This window comes from Bombina bombina, chromosome 4 (assembly GCF_027579735.1).
Source record: "Bombina bombina isolate aBomBom1 chromosome 4, aBomBom1.pri, whole genome shotgun sequence".
In the NCBI taxonomy this organism is placed as follows: Eukaryota; Metazoa; Chordata; class Amphibia; order Anura; family Bombinatoridae; genus Bombina; species Bombina bombina.
The window spans coordinates 851581845-851597458 of NC_069502.1; the positions used below are offsets into that span (position 1 = coordinate 851581845).

General features: G+C 38.5%; 5 non-coding genes across 5 annotated transcripts; all 5 read left to right on the forward strand.

The window, feature by feature from the left end:
• Window positions 1–1999: 1999 nt before the first annotated feature.
• Window positions 2000–2071, forward strand: TRNAA-UGC (transfer RNA alanine (anticodon UGC)). Its single transcript has one exon. It is a non-coding gene; the product is annotated as a tRNA-Ala (tRNA).
• A 2506-nt stretch (window positions 2072–4577) lies between these two features.
• Window positions 4578–4649, forward strand: TRNAP-UGG (transfer RNA proline (anticodon UGG)). Its single transcript has one exon. It is a non-coding gene; the product is annotated as a tRNA-Pro (tRNA).
• A 2501-nt stretch (window positions 4650–7150) lies between these two features.
• Window positions 7151–7222, forward strand: TRNAP-UGG (transfer RNA proline (anticodon UGG)). The gene has a single exon. It is a non-coding gene; the product is annotated as a tRNA-Pro (tRNA).
• Window positions 7223–12492: 5270 nt separating this feature from the next.
• On the forward strand, window positions 12493–12564 carry TRNAP-UGG (transfer RNA proline (anticodon UGG)). Its single transcript has one exon. It is a non-coding gene; the product is annotated as a tRNA-Pro (tRNA).
• A 2501-nt stretch (window positions 12565–15065) lies between these two features.
• TRNAP-UGG (transfer RNA proline (anticodon UGG)) lies at window positions 15066–15137 on the forward strand. Its single transcript has one exon. It is a non-coding gene; the product is annotated as a tRNA-Pro (tRNA).
• The last annotated feature ends 477 nt before the right edge of the window (window positions 15138–15614 follow it).

Genomic DNA, 15614 nt, shown 5'->3' on the forward strand with positions numbered 1-15614 from the left:
ATACTATTCAGTCTAAACTAATTACTTATCTGAGGGAAGGAAAACATGCGAGAATATCTGGTCTTCTACTCACAAGACATAGGCAACTGGGGGGAATAGGCCTACCAAACCTATGGGATTACTATCAGGCAGCTAGCTTAACTCAGACCTCTACATTAGGGAGACGAGGTTGCGATATTGTTTGGCCAACCTTGGAAACATCCATGGGGGGACTGAGCTCCCCAGATGATACACTTTGGAAGAGGGAGATATGGAAGGCCCCAGGGGGCTTTAAACCACAAGCACTTTTGATCTCTCGTAAACAGTGGAACAAATCAATGTATACACATAAGTTAATTCCAGAACATACTCTCATAAGACCACTAAAATATTTACTTTCAGGAGATTGCCACATTCACATAGACAAATGGGAGAACAAAGGCCTATACAGGGTAGCAGATTTTTTGCAGAGGGGCTCTATACTCACATTCATACAATTACAAGAAAAGATTAATCTCTACCCCCTACACTGGTTCATATACTTGCAGATCTCCGCTGCTATCCGTTCGTATACCCTTAAGGGAAGGGAAAACCAGCCAACTACACTTGGGAGGCAATGTAGCGCAACTACTAGGCCCAAACAAGCCATCTCACATATGTATCAATCTATTCAATCAGCTAACATTAAGAGTATGCCACCCATAGTTAGCAGATGGGAAAGAGACTTGAGTATTGAGCTTACAGGAGAAGATTGGTATAGTATAACATATGAAGTAAATAAAGGTTTGTTGAGTGCAGACCTTAGGGAGAATAGCCTTAAGTCGGTGTTCCGATGGTACCTGACACCTGAGAGACTAGCGCACTCTACCAAGGGGGGCTCCAACTTCTGTTTTAGAGGGTGTAAAATTAAGGGAACCTACATACACATGTGGTGGGAGTGCCACAAAGTTCAAGTCATCTGGAGGCAGACTTCAGATCTCTTATCCAACTTGCTAGGTGACCACATTGAAGTCACTGCCCCGCAGGCACTACTAAATATTAGAAACAAGAACTATAACTCTCACATCAATACCTTTTTTAGAATTATCCTCACAATAGTCAGGACCTCAATCGCCAAACACTGGAAGGTGGGGGTCCCAGATTGGTCAGAGATCATTAACAAAATCTCAAATGTGTATGCCATGCACGAGACGGCAGCCCACCTACAAAACAAGATAGAAACTTTCAGTAAGCTTTGGTTCTACTGGATTATGAGGGGATCTAGTGGTGATCCTCATTGAATTTCAGGAAAGGGATGGATTTGGAGATAATTACATATTTAAGCTTACGACTAGCTTATGACATGGTTTGGGAGCCACAGGAGAGGAGGGGGGAGCTGAGTACACAGTGATCTGTTTTGTTATTGTTGTTATCCACTACTGTTTCCTTTTTTTTTTGTTTTATATATTTCTTTTTGGGTTTTATTTTTCTTCAAAAATAAAGAAAGGGTGCATTAGGTCTGGCCACTGTTGGTCTGCCTGAAAGAGGGGATTTTTGTATATACCAACAAGATTCACTGATTTGTAACACCCACTGACGGGTGAGCCGGTAGTGGCTTGTACAATTGTAATATCTGTTTTTCTTTATCTTATGTTGTAATGCTCTCAATAAAAATTATTTCAACTAAAATGTAAAACTTTGAAACATATCACTAATAGAACATGATATGAGTGCAAAGGTAAAATATCAGGTGCATTATTCCATATCCCTATAGCTGAGCAACAGCTACTACAAACTATCTGCTGACAATGCTCAGCATAGAGTACAACAGCGTCTGTTTCCACAAATTTAATTTGTTGGTCTGCATATAATTACAAAAAGCTGCTTTATATATTTGGACTACAAGACTGCAAACCTAGTCCTTTTTAAGTAGTTAACTTCATGTGAAGGATATTAAACACAGGAAAGACTCATTTTTTATTTTCCTTTTTGATTATACTTTCCCAGACATATAAAACCATTTGTTTACCTATAATAATGTGGATCGTTGGTCTAGGGGTATGATTCTCGCTTTGCGTGCGAGAGGTCCTGGGTTCGAATCCCGGACGAGCCCATGTTTTAAATACTCTTCACCATGTATAGAATATGTTCTTTCTAAGATACATTAGCAACGCTAGATCTACTGAAAGGATATCAAAGTACGAAAACATATAGTACTCAGAGGAAAGAAGACAAAACTGATGTGATGTGGCTATTAAAGCTTAGTAAAATTCTCTGGCCAATTAGAATATCATGTTTTCTGGAAAAGATACACTAACAGACACTTTTAAGATTTATTCTAAGCAACTTGTACCTACTGGACAGGCAATTTAACCAACAAAATCAAAGCAGCAACACAGAATTCATCCCAAAACATAGGGTTGCTCCACAGAACTAATTCCTACATTTTGCTCATTAATAATAGAATTTATGAACCCATGGATTGAATTTGATGGGACAAATTCCTCATGCTGCCCATTCTGGTGTATATTTTAGTGATAACTGTGTTTCTTTAGGTGAGGAAATTGCTTTAGGCAATTCTTTTTTTCGGTACACATCATAGAATAAACATCAAACTCTTAGTGCTCTGATTTGTTTAAAGATGCAGTCTAGTCCAAAACAAACTTTCATTATTCAGATAGGGCATGTCATTTTAAACAATCTTCCAATGTTCCAAGTAAATTTTCCAATTTTCTTTGATCACCAATATTGCTTTGTTCTTTTGGTATTCTTAGTTGAAAGCTAAATCTAGGAGGTTCATATGCTAATTTCTAAGCGCTTGAAGGCCACCTCTTAGCTCAGGGCAATTTGACAGTTTTTCACCACTAGAGGGTGTTAGTTCATGTGTTTCATATAGATAACACTGTGCTCACGCACGTGGAATTACTATGAGCCAGCACTGATTGGCTAAAATGCAAGTCTGTCAAAAGAACTGAAATAAGGGGGCAGTTTACAGAGGCTTAGATACAAGGTAATCCCAGAGTTAAAAAGTGTAATTATATTATTGTGTTGGTTATGCAAAACTAGGGAATGGGTAATAAAGGGATTACCTATCTTTTAAAACAATAAATATTCTGGTGTAGACTGTCCCTTTAACGTCAGGATTAAGGGTAAAAGAGCATTACACAACAGTTTTAGACCCTATATTTGAAGAATGATCTCTCTGCGGGCAGGGATTCCATGTTAAAACCTTTGCAGCCTTGCTTTTCTTCACTACCCTGAGACCTTTGAAACCTAGGTTTTCATGATAGTCTGTTTGGTAAAGATGTGGTATGCAATTATCTAAGTGTTCAAGGCAGTTGATATTTTTTATATCATTCTGATAGCTATTTTTTCTGCGAGGAAATGTGCTCCCTGTTGACCCCAAATCATGCCAGTATGCAATCTGGCAACACTTGTACTGTCTTCACAGGACGGTTTGCATCAGATCATCAGATTAGCAGTGTTCAACTTGAGATATATCAATGGCAAACGCATTGGAATTCCAAAAACACAGTTTTGTGGTATCAACAAAAGACTGTGATGTAGATCTTTTCCCAGAACCTGTGATCTTCCTTTGCTCTAGATGCCTTGGTGATCTCTTGGAGGATCGCACAGGAGTTGAGCTTTCTTCAGATTACTGTTCTGCCTCAAGTTCTAAAAGAAGATAAGCATAAAATGTTTCTTCTGACTCCAGCCTGGCCAAGATGGAGATGGTTTCAAGATGCAGTTCTTCTTGAAGGGTAGGCTGACTTTTGTCTCCCCCATTTCAATTACCTTCTGCCCCAGGTTAGTTTTGTTTCCATGAGTTGAACGTGCTTGCACTGACAGCCTGGATGCAGAGACTTTTTTCTTTCTGAAGAACAATTAGCTTTATGTGATCTTTCTCTCTGTTGTATGTCCTGAGCTGTATGGGAATGGAATGCTTTTTACCAGGTGTTGGCCAATGTTGGCTAATTATTTGAAAAGAAAGCTGCTTGCTACATTTTCTTATCTATTTTCTGAATTCTTTCAAGAGGACACTCTTTTTATTTTATCAACACTATGATGAGTTGACACAAAGGTGTGATATTACTAAAGAAAAGGCATTACATAAGGCACTGCTGAGATTCGAACTCAGGATCTCCTGTTTACTAGACAGGCGCTTTAACCATCTAAGCCACAGCACCTAATGTATCATTGATGTTGCCATGTCGAAAAATCATTGCATTTAAAAATGTGAAAATTTCATTTCAAAAAGGATATAAAATGTAAAACTTTGAAACATATCACTAATAGAACATGATATGAGTGCAAAGGTAAAATATCAGGTGCATTATTCCATATCCCTATAGCTGAGCAACAGCTACTACAAACTATCTGCTGACAATGCTCAGCATAGAGTACAACAGCGTCTGTTTCCACAAATTTAATTTGTTGGTCTGCATATAATAACAAAAAGCTGCTTTATATCTTTGGACTACAAGACTGCAAACCTAGTCCTTTTTAAGTAGTTAACTTCATGTGAAGGATATTAAACACAGGAAAGACTCATTTTTGATTTTCCATTTTGATTATACTTTCCCAGACATATAAAACCATTTGTTTACCTATAATAATGTGGCTCGTTGGTCTAGGGGTATGATTCTCGCTTTGGGTGCGAGAGGTCCCGGGTTCAAATCCCGGACGAGCCCATGTTTTAAATACTCTTCACCATGTATAGAATATGTTCTTTCTAAGATACATTAGCAACGCTAGATCTACTGAAAGGATATCAAAGTACGAAAACATATAGTACTCAGAGGAAAGAAGACAAAACTGATGTGGCTATTAAAGCTTAGTAAAATTCTCTGGCCAATTAGAATATCATGTTTTCTGGAAAAGATACACTAACAGACACTTTTAAGATTTATTCTAAGCAACTTGTACCTACAGGACAGGCAATTTAACCAACAAAATCAAAGCAGCAACACAGAATTCATCCCAAAACATAGGGTTGCTCCACAGAACTAATTCCTACATTTTGCTCATTAATAATAGAATTTATGAACCCATGGATTGAATTTGATGGGACAAATTCCTCATGCTGCCCATTCTGGTGTATATTTTAGTGATAACTGTGTTTCTTTAGGTGAGGAAATTGCTTTAGGCAATTCTTTTTTTCGGTACACATCATAGAATAAACATCAAACTCTTAGTGCTCTGATTTGTTTAAAGATGCAGTCTAGTCCAAAACAAACTTTCATTATTCAGATAGGGCATGTCATTTTAAACAATCTTCCAATGTTCCAAGTAAATTTTCCAATTTACTTTGATCACCAATATTGCTTTGTTCTTTTGGTATTCTTAGTTGAAAGCTAAATCTAGGAGGTTCATATGCTAATTTCTAAGCGCTTGAAGGCCACCTCTTAGCTCAGGGCAATTTGACAGTTTTTCACCACTAGAGGGTGTTAGTTCATGTGTTTCATATAGATAACACTGTGCTCACGCACGTGGAGTTACTATGAGCCAGCACTGATTGGCTAAAATGCAAGTCTGTCAAAAGAACTGAAATAAGGGGGCAGTTTACAGAGGCTTAGATACAAGGTAATCCCAGAGTTAAAAAGTGTAATTATATTATTGTGTTTGTTATGCAAAACTAGGGAATGGGTAATAAAGGGATTACCTATCTTTTAAAACAATAAATATTCTGGTGTAGACTGTCCCTTTAACGTCAGGATTAAGGGTAAAAGAGCATTACACAACAGTTTTAGACCCTATATTTGAAGAATGATCTCTCTGCGGGCAGGGATTCCATGTTAAAACCTTTGCAGCCTTGCTTTTCTTCACTACCCTGAGACCTTTGAAACCTAGGTTTTCATGATAGTCTGTTTGGTAAAGATGTGGTATGCAATTATCTAAGTGTTCAAGGCAGTTGATATTTTTTATATCATTCTGATAGCTATTTTTTCTGCGAGGAACTGTGCTTCCTGTTGACCCCAAATCATGCCAGTATGCAATCTGGCAACACTTGTACTGTCTTCACAGGACGGTTTGCATCAGATCATCAGATTAGCAGTGTTCAACTTGAGATATATCAATTGCAAACGCATTGGAATTCCAAAAACACAGTTTTGTGGTATCAACAAAAGACTGTGATGTAGATCTTTTCCCAGAACCTGTGATCTTCCTTTGCTCTAGATGCCTTGGTGATATCTTGGAGGATCGCACAGGAGTTGAGCTTTCTTCAGATTACTGTTCTGCCTCAAGTTCTAAAAGAAGATAAGCATAAAATGTTTCTTCTGACTCCAGCCTGGCCAAGATGGAGATTGTTTCAAGATGCAGTTCTTCTTGAAGGGTAGGCTGACTTTTGTCTCCCCCATTTCAATTACCTTCTGCCCCAGGTTAGTTTTGTTTCCATGAGTTGAACATGCTTGCACTGACAGCCTGGATGCAGAGACTTTTTTCTTTCTGAAGAACAATTAGCTTTATGTGATCTTTCTCTCTGTTGTATGTCCTGAGCTGTTTGGGAATGGAATGCTTTTTACCAGGTGTTGGCCAATGTTGGCTAATTATTTGAAAAGAAAGCTGCTTGCTACATTTTCTTATCTATTTTCTGAATACTTTCAAGAGGACACTCTTTTTATTTTATCAACACTATGATGAGTTGACACAAAGGTGTGATATTACTAAAGAAAAGGCATTACACAAGGCACTGCTGAGATTCGAACTCAGGATCTCCTGTTTACTAGACAGGCGCTTTAACCATCTAAGCCACAGCACCTAATGTATCATTGATGTTGCCATGTCGAAAAATCATTGCATTTAAAAATATGAAAATTTCATTTCAAAAAGGATATAAAATGTAAAACTTTGAAACATATCACTAATAGAACATGATATGAGTGCAAAGGTAAAATATCAGGTGCATTATTCCATATCCCTATAGCTGAGCAACAGCTACTACAAACTATCTGCTGACAATGCTCAGCATAGAGTACAACAGCGTCTGTTTCCACAAATTTAATTTGTTGGTCTGCATATAATTACAAAAAGCTGCTTTATATCTTTGGACTACAAGACTGCAAACCTAGTCCTTTTTAAGTAGTTAACTTCATGTGAAGGATATTAAACACAGGAAAGACTCATTTTTGATTTTCCTTTTTGATTATACTTTCCCAGACATATAAAACCATTTGTTTACCTATACTAATGTGGCTCGTTGGTCTAGGGGTATGATTCTCGCTTTGGGTGCGAAAGGTCCCGGGTTCAAATCCCGGACGAGCCCATGTTTTAAATACTCTTCACCATGTATAGAATATGTTCTTTCTAAGATACATTAGCAACGCTAGATCTACTGAAAGGATATCAAAGTACGAAAACATATAGTACTCAGAGGAAAGAAGACAAAACTGATGTGGCTATTAAAGCTTAGTAAAATTCTCTGGCCAATTAGAATATCATGTTTTCTGGAAAAGATACACTAACAGACACTTTTAAGATTTATTCTAAGCAACTTGTACCTACTGGACAGGCAATTTAACCAACAAAATCAAAGCAGCAACACAGAATTCATCCCAAAACATAGGGTTGCTCCACAGAACTAATTCCTACATTTTGCTCATTAATAATAGAATTTATGAACCCATGGATTGAATTTGATGGGACAAATTCCTCATGCTGCCCATTCTGGTGTATATTTTAGTGATAACTGTGTTTCTTTAGGTGAGGAAATTGCTTTAGGCAATTCTTTTTTTCGGTACACATCATAGAATAAACATCAAACTCTTAGTGCTCTGATTTGTTTAAAGATGCAGTCTAGAGCTAGACTTCCGGTGGGCGGCGACCCAAGATGGCCACAAGACGATGAAGCTCTGCATATCATCTTAAACTTTCTGCTTAAAAGTGGCCAAATATCAAGCCATCCTAATCTCCCTTAGCAGTTCGGCTGTTTGGGAACCCTTCTGGGATCAGGATTGACATCACCTGGCCCCCGAGAAGTCAGAGAATTGTGTGAAGTTAGGAGAGTTTGGTAACCGGAGCGGAATACAGAGTGTTATTCTGTGCAGCCCCGAATACAAAATGGTTAGCTCTACCTCAGACAACAACCAGCATCTGGAATTGGTGCTTTCTTTAAAGAATCTGTTACTACCAGCTTTCATTAAGCTGGAGGAGGCCACACAACATCTGTTGATCGAGATCCAGGCCCCAGGTTCTAAGAATGTGGCGACAAAATGGTGCCGCTTAGAAAATGTCTCTCCTGATGATAACAGCGACGCTACATAGGACAGATCTTCCCAGAGACGCAGAGAAATATTGGAACACATACCCTGCTTGGAAGAAGATAGTGATCATTTAACAGATTTGCCTAAACAGGCTGCGGATTTTCGTGAACCAGACGCCGCTTGCTATCATATTTTGAAGCCGGCTAAACAGGCAGTAACCTCCGATATATTCAAGATGGCGGCTGTGGCTGGGGCGACGCTGAGCCATGTTACGGTGGAGAGCCTGCCTACAAGTTCCCCCATACAACTCGCTACAGACCCACCCGCTACTTCAGTAAGGATCCATGATCATAGAAAAGTCTTTGTTGCTACTATGGGGGCGGCTACGGCTGGAGCGGCATTGCACTATGATAAAGTTAAAAGCCTGCCAATTGCAGCTCCCAACTCACAAGAAGCAGCTAGCGCATACATGCAAAGACTATCTGGGAGGGCTACGATTACCTGCGGACATGTGATGACCACGGACCATAATAATTGCCTTCCGAAATGCCTGATGAAGAGCCGCTCCCCTCTGAGATATCAAGCTACCCAACCTTGCTCCATGCTTCTGGGGTAGAGTATTTGGCCGGGTGATGGGGGCCTAACGGAGTCTGACACAACTTCACCCGCTCTGTATGTGCGACGACCACCTGCAGTTGCACCTGATCTACTACAGCACACTGTCTCTGCACAGGCTCCGCGTTTGGTCGCAGGAGCTAACATCCACCCTCCTGATTCTGGAAAGCAGCATGGCGGTTGTTGTCCACCACGGGCAGGCTGCGCTCCGCTGAACTGTAATTATTTAAACCTAACTCGGGCTGGAATCGGGTAATTTACCTAATCTGTACTGCATGTTTACTGCGGAGCCACAGTCTCTTTGTACTATTGGCTGGTTGTGGAGATTTTGACTGTTGTTCTGTGTTCAAGTTTTGTTTCTTAATTAACACAACTCTCTATACACCTTAACTGATGTTTTCTCAGTAATGCTGCCGACGTTGGAAAGAGTAACGCATACATCTTGAGATGTTTACTTATGGACATTAATTTTAATTTTTTCTTAGATATATATAAGAATGCTTTGTTAATGGCTACGTACTAAATTTCTATGGTAAGGGTTTGTGGATGACTGAGGTATCCTTATGGGCTGTATCACATCTCTAATGTTCAATCTAAAGCAGCGCTAGCGATCTCATAGCAGGGAATTTACTTCATATTTTTATGCACTAAGCTATGTTATCTTTTATACTGCGGACAAATCTAGCTCAGGTCAGCTGTCCTGTGTCCACATCTAGTCTCCATTTCGCAAACATTTTTGCTTATTAGGTTACAGGCTTTGTGTCTCTAAGCACACGCTCGCAAGCAGTTAGCTGTCAGTGTTTGCCTGTCTTTAATTAATTCTGTTACTGTTTTATTTTATGTATAAGGAAATCTTACTTCCTACCTCACAGTCTTTTTGTTAGCAGAGTACCCACTCTAAATTTCACTTTGCCCTCACAAATTTTCCTAAAATTCAAAGGCATATGCGCTCCACTACCCGTACTAATAATTCCCATTGTCACTCTATAGCTGTTATCCTACGTTATCATTACATAACAAACTAGGAAAAGGTACTTGCTGTAGTTTGTTTAGGGTTTCCTATTATTTAGTTTTGTTTTGCGATGACTCCAGCAATGTATAACAGTATTTCATAAAGGGTGATCACTGTCTTTCTGATTGAAATTTGAAAACTCTGCATCAATATAAGTGACCCAACACTATTGCTGGCCCATTATTGTATTGTCCTAAGATCACCCCAATAACTCATGGATTATCCTGCGAAACATGTAGAAATGTTATTTGTTGGGCTGTATACACACGCTAGGTCCCCCTCATCTCTTACCACTCTATCCTTCCTCCTCCCCTGACTTCCCCTCCCTTGCCTCCCTCCTGTCTCCCCTGTTTTATGACATAAGTTTGTTTGTTCCCCCCATCCCTTACCACTCTACCCTCCCTCTCACCTGCCCCCCCCCCCCCCCCTCCCTTCTGCCTCTCCTGTTTTTTTGTTTTTTTTTGTTTGTTTGTTTGTTTGTTTTTTGTTTTGTTTTGTTCTGTTTAGTAATAATGTCAAAAACCCCAATGTAGCGGTGCAAACTCATATCTTTTAGAGCACTGGCTGTCTATTGAAAATTCTTGAAGATACGTGTATGTTATCGTATTAAATTGCAACTACTTGTATTGTTTTATCTGCCTTCTTGGCTCATCCTGTGAGGTGGGCTGAAGAGGCACCTTGTAACTTTGCACCCTTTATTGGTTATAAATAAAAGTTTAAAAAAAAAGATGCAGTCTAGTCCAAAACAAACTTTCATTATTCAGATAGGGCATGTCATTTTAAACAATCTTCCAATGTTCCAAGTAAATTTTCCAATTTACTTTGATCACCAATATTGCTTTGTTCTTTTGGTATTCTTAGTTGAAAGCTAAATCTAGGAGGTTCATATGCTAATTTCTAAGCGCTTGAAGGCCACCTCTTAGCTCAGGGCAATTTGACAGTTTTTCACCACCCGAGGGTGTTAGTTCATGTGTTTCATATAGATAACACTGTGCTCACGCACGTGGAGTTACTATGAGCCAGCACTGATTGGCTAAAATGCAAGTCTGTCAAAAGAACTGAAATAAGGGGGCAGTTTACAGAGGCTTAGATACAAGGTAATCCCAGAGTTAAAAAGTGTAATTATATTATTGTGTTGGTTATGCAAAACTAGGGAATGGGTAATAAAGGGATTACCTATCTTTTAAAACAATAAATATTCTGGTGTAGACTGTCCCTTTAACGTCAGGATTAAGGGTAAAAGAGCATTACACAACAGTTTTAGACCCTATATTTGAAGAATGATCTCTCTGCGGGCAGGGATTCCATGTTAAAACCTTTGCAGCCTTGCTTTTCTTCACTACCCTGAGACCTTTGAAACCTAGGTTTTCATGATAGTCTGTTTGGTAAAGATGTGGTATGCAATTATCTAAGTGTTCAAGGCAGTTGATATTTTTTATATCATTTTGATAGCTATTTTTTCTGCGAGGAAATGTGCTCCCTGTTGACCCCAAATCATGCCAGTATGCAATCTGGCAACACTTGTACTGTCTTCACAGGACGGTTTGCATCAGATCATCAGATTAGCAGTGTTCAACTTGAGATATATCAATGGCAAACGCATTGGAATTCCAAAAACACAGTTTTGTGGTATCAACAAAAGACTGTGATGTAGATCTTTTCCCAGAACCTGTGATCTTCCTCTGCTCTAGATGCCTTGGTGATCTCTTGGAGGATCGCACAGGAGTTGAGCTTTCTTCAGATTACTGTTCTGCCTCAAGTTCTAAAAGAAGATAAGCATAAAATGTTTCTTCTGACTCCAGCCTGGCCAAGATGGAGATGGTTTCAAGATGCAGTTCTTCTTGAAGGGTAGGCTGACTTTTGTCTCCCCCATTTCAATTACCTTCTGCCCCAGGTTAGTTTTGTTTCCATGAGTTGAACGTGCTTGCACTGACAGCGTGGATGCAGAGACTTTTTTCTTTCTGAAGAACAATTAGCTTTATGTGATCTTTTTCTCTGTTGTATGTCCTGAGCTGTATGGGAATGGAATGCTTTTTACCAGGTGTTGGCCAATGTTGGCTAATTATTTGAAAAGAAAGCTGCTTGCTACATTTTCTTATCTATTTTCTGAATTCTTTCAAGAGGACACTCTTTTTATTTTATCAACACTATGATGAGTTGACACAAAGGTGTGATATTACTAAAGAAAAGGCATTACATAAGGCACTGCTGAGATTCGAACTCAGGATCTCCTGTTTACTAGACAGGCGCTTTAACCATCTAAGCCACAGCACCTAATGTATCATTGATGTTGCCATGTCGAAAAATCATTGCATTTAAAAATGTGAAAATTTCATTTCAAAAAGGATATAAAATGTAAAACTTTGAAACATATCACTAATAGAACATGATATGAGTGCAAAGGTAAAATATCAGGTGCATTATTCCATATCCCTATAGCTGAGCAACAGCTACTACAAACTATCTGCTGACAATGCCCAGCATAGAGTACAACAGCGTCTGTTTCCACAAATTTAATTTGTTGGTCTGCATATAATTACAGAAAGCTGCTTTATATCTTTGGACTACAAGACTGCAAACCTAGTCCTTTTTAAGTAGTTAACTTCATGTGAAGGATATTAAACACAGGAAAGACTCATTTTTGATTTTCCTTTTTGATTATACTTTCCCAGACATATAAAACTATTTGTTTACCTATAATAATGTGGCTCGTTGGTCTAGGGGTATGATTCTCGCTTTGGGTGCGAGAGGTCCCGGGTTCAAATCCCGGACGAGCCCATGTTTTAAATACTCTTCACCATGTATAGAATATGTTCTTTCTAAGATACATTAGCAACGCTAGATCTACTGAAAGGATATCAAAGTACGAAAACATATAGTACTCAGAGGAAAGAAGACAAAACTGATGTGGCTATTAAAGCTTAGTAAAATTCTCTGGCCAATTAGAATATCATGTTTTCTGGAAAAGATACACTAACAGACACTTTTAAGATTTATTCTAAGCAACTTGTACCTACTGGACAGGCAATTTAACCAACAAAATCAAAGCAGCAACACAGAATTCATCCCAAAACATAGGGTTGCTCCACAGAACTAATTCCTACATTTTGCTCATTAATAATAGAATTTATGAACCCATGGATTGAATTTGATGGGACAAATTCCTCATGCTGCCCATTCTGGTGTATATTTTAGTGATAACTGTGTTTCTTTAGGTGAGGAAATTGCTTTAGGCAATTCTTTTTTTCGGTACACATCATAGAATAAACATCAAACTCTTAGTGCTCTGATTTGTTTAAAGATGCAGTCTAGTCCAAAACAAACTTTCATTATTCAGATAGGGCATGTCATTTTAAACAATCTTCCAATGTTCCAAGTAAATTTTCCAATTTACTTTGATCACCAATTTTGCTTTGTTCTTTTGGTATTCTTAGTTGAAAGCTAAATCTAGGAGGTTCATATGCTAATTTCTAAGCCCTTGAAGGCCACCTCTTAGCTCAGGGCAATTTGACAGTTTTTCACCACTAGAGGGTGTTAGTTCATGTGTTTCATATAGATAACACTGTGCTCACGCACGTGGAGTTACTATGAGCCAGCACTGATTGGCTAAAATGCAAGTCTGTCAAAAGAACTGAAATAAGGGGGCAGTTTACAGAGGCTTAGATACAAGGTAATCCCAGAGTTAAAAAGTGTAATTATATTATTGTGTTGGTTATGCAAAACTAGGGAATGGGTAATAAAGGGATTACCTATCTTTTAAAACAATAAATATTCTGGTGTAGACTGTCCCTTTAACGTCAGGATTAAGGGTAAAAGAGCATTACACAACAGTTTTAGACCCTATATTTGAAGAATGATCTCTCTGCGGGCAGGGATTCCATGTTAAAACCTTTGCAGCCTTGCTTTTCTTCACTACCCTGAGACCTTTGAAACCTAGGTTTTCATGATAGTCTGTTTGGTAAAGATGTGGTATGCAATTATCTAAGTGTTCAAGGCAGTTGATATTTTTTATATCATTCTGATAGCTATTTTTTCTGCGAGGAACTGTGCTCCCTGTTGACCCCAAATCATGCCAGTATGCAATCTGGCAACACTTGTACTGTCTTCACAGGACGGTTTGCATCAGATCATCAGATTAGCAGTGTTCAACTTGAGATATATCAATTGCAAACGCATTGGAATTCCAAAAACACAGTTTTGTGGTATCAACAAAAGACTGTGATGTAGATCTTTTCCCAGAACCTGTGATCTTCCTTTGCTCTAGATGCCTTGGTGATATCTTGGAGGATCGCACAGGAGTTGAGCTTTCTTCAGATTACTGTTCTGCCTCAAGTTCTAAAAGAAGATAAGCATAAAATGTTTCTTCTGACTCCAGCCTGGCCAAGATGGAGATGGTTTCAAGATGCAGTTCTTCTTGAAGGGTAGGCTGACTTTTGTCTCCCCCATTTCAATTACCTTCTGCCCCAGGTTAGTTTTGTTTCCATGAGTTGAACATGCTTGCACTGACAGCCTGGATGCAGAGACTTTTTTCTTTCTGAAGAACAATTAGCTTTATGTGATCTTTCTCTCTGTTGTATGTCCTGAGCTGTTTGGGAATGGAATGCTTTTTACCAGGTGTTGGCCAATGTTGGCTAATTATTTGAAAAGAAAGCTGCTTGCTACATTTTCTTATCTATTTTCTGAATTCTTTCAAGAGGACACTCTTTTTATTTTATCAACACTATGATGAGTTGACACAAAGGTGTGATATTACTAAAGAAAAGGCATTACACAAGGCACTGCTGAGATTCGAACTCAGGATCTCCTGTTTACTAGACAGGCGCTTTAACCATCTAAGCCACAGCACCTAATGTACCCTTAATGTTGCCATGTCGAAAAATCATTGCATTTAAAAAATGTGAAAATTTCATTTCAAAAAGGATATAAAATGTAAAACTTTGAAACATATCACTAATAGAACATGATATGAGTGCAAAGGTAAAATATCAGGTGCATTATTCCATATCCCTATAGCTGAGCAACAGCTACTACAAACTATCTGCTGACAATGCCCAGCATAGAGTACAACAGCGTCTGTTTCCACAAATTTAATTTGTTGGTCTGCATATAATTACAGAAAGCTGCTTTATATCTTTGGACTACAAGACTGCAAACCTAGTCCTTTTTAAGTAGTTAACTTCATGTGAAGGATATTAAACACAGGAAAGACTCATTTTTGATTTTCCTTTTTGATTATACTTTCCCAGACATATAAAACTATTTGTTACCTATAATAATGTGGCTCGTTGGTCTAGGGGTATGATTCTCGCTTTGGGTGCGAGAGGTCCCGGGTTCAAATCCCGGACGAGCCCATGTTTTAAATACTCTTCACCATGTATAGAATATGTTCTTTCTAAGATACATTAGCAATGCTTGATCTACTGAAAGGATATCAAAGTACGAAAACATATAGTACTCAGAGGAAAGAAGACAAAACTGATGTGGCTATTAAAGCTTAGTAAAATTCTCTGGCCAATTAGAATATCATGTTTTCTGGAAAAGATACACTAACAGACACTTTTAAGATTTATTCTAAGCAACTTGTACCTACTGGACAGGCAATTTAACCAACAAAATCAAAGCAGCAACACAGAATTCATCCCAAAACATAGGGTTGCTCCACAGAACTAATTCCTACATTTTGCTCATTAATAATAGAATTTATGAACCCATGGATTGAATTTGATGGGACAAATTCCTCATGCTGCCCATTCTGGTGTATATTTTAGTGATAACTGTGTTTCTTTAGGTGAGGAAATTGCTTTAGGCAATTCTTTTTTTCGGTACAC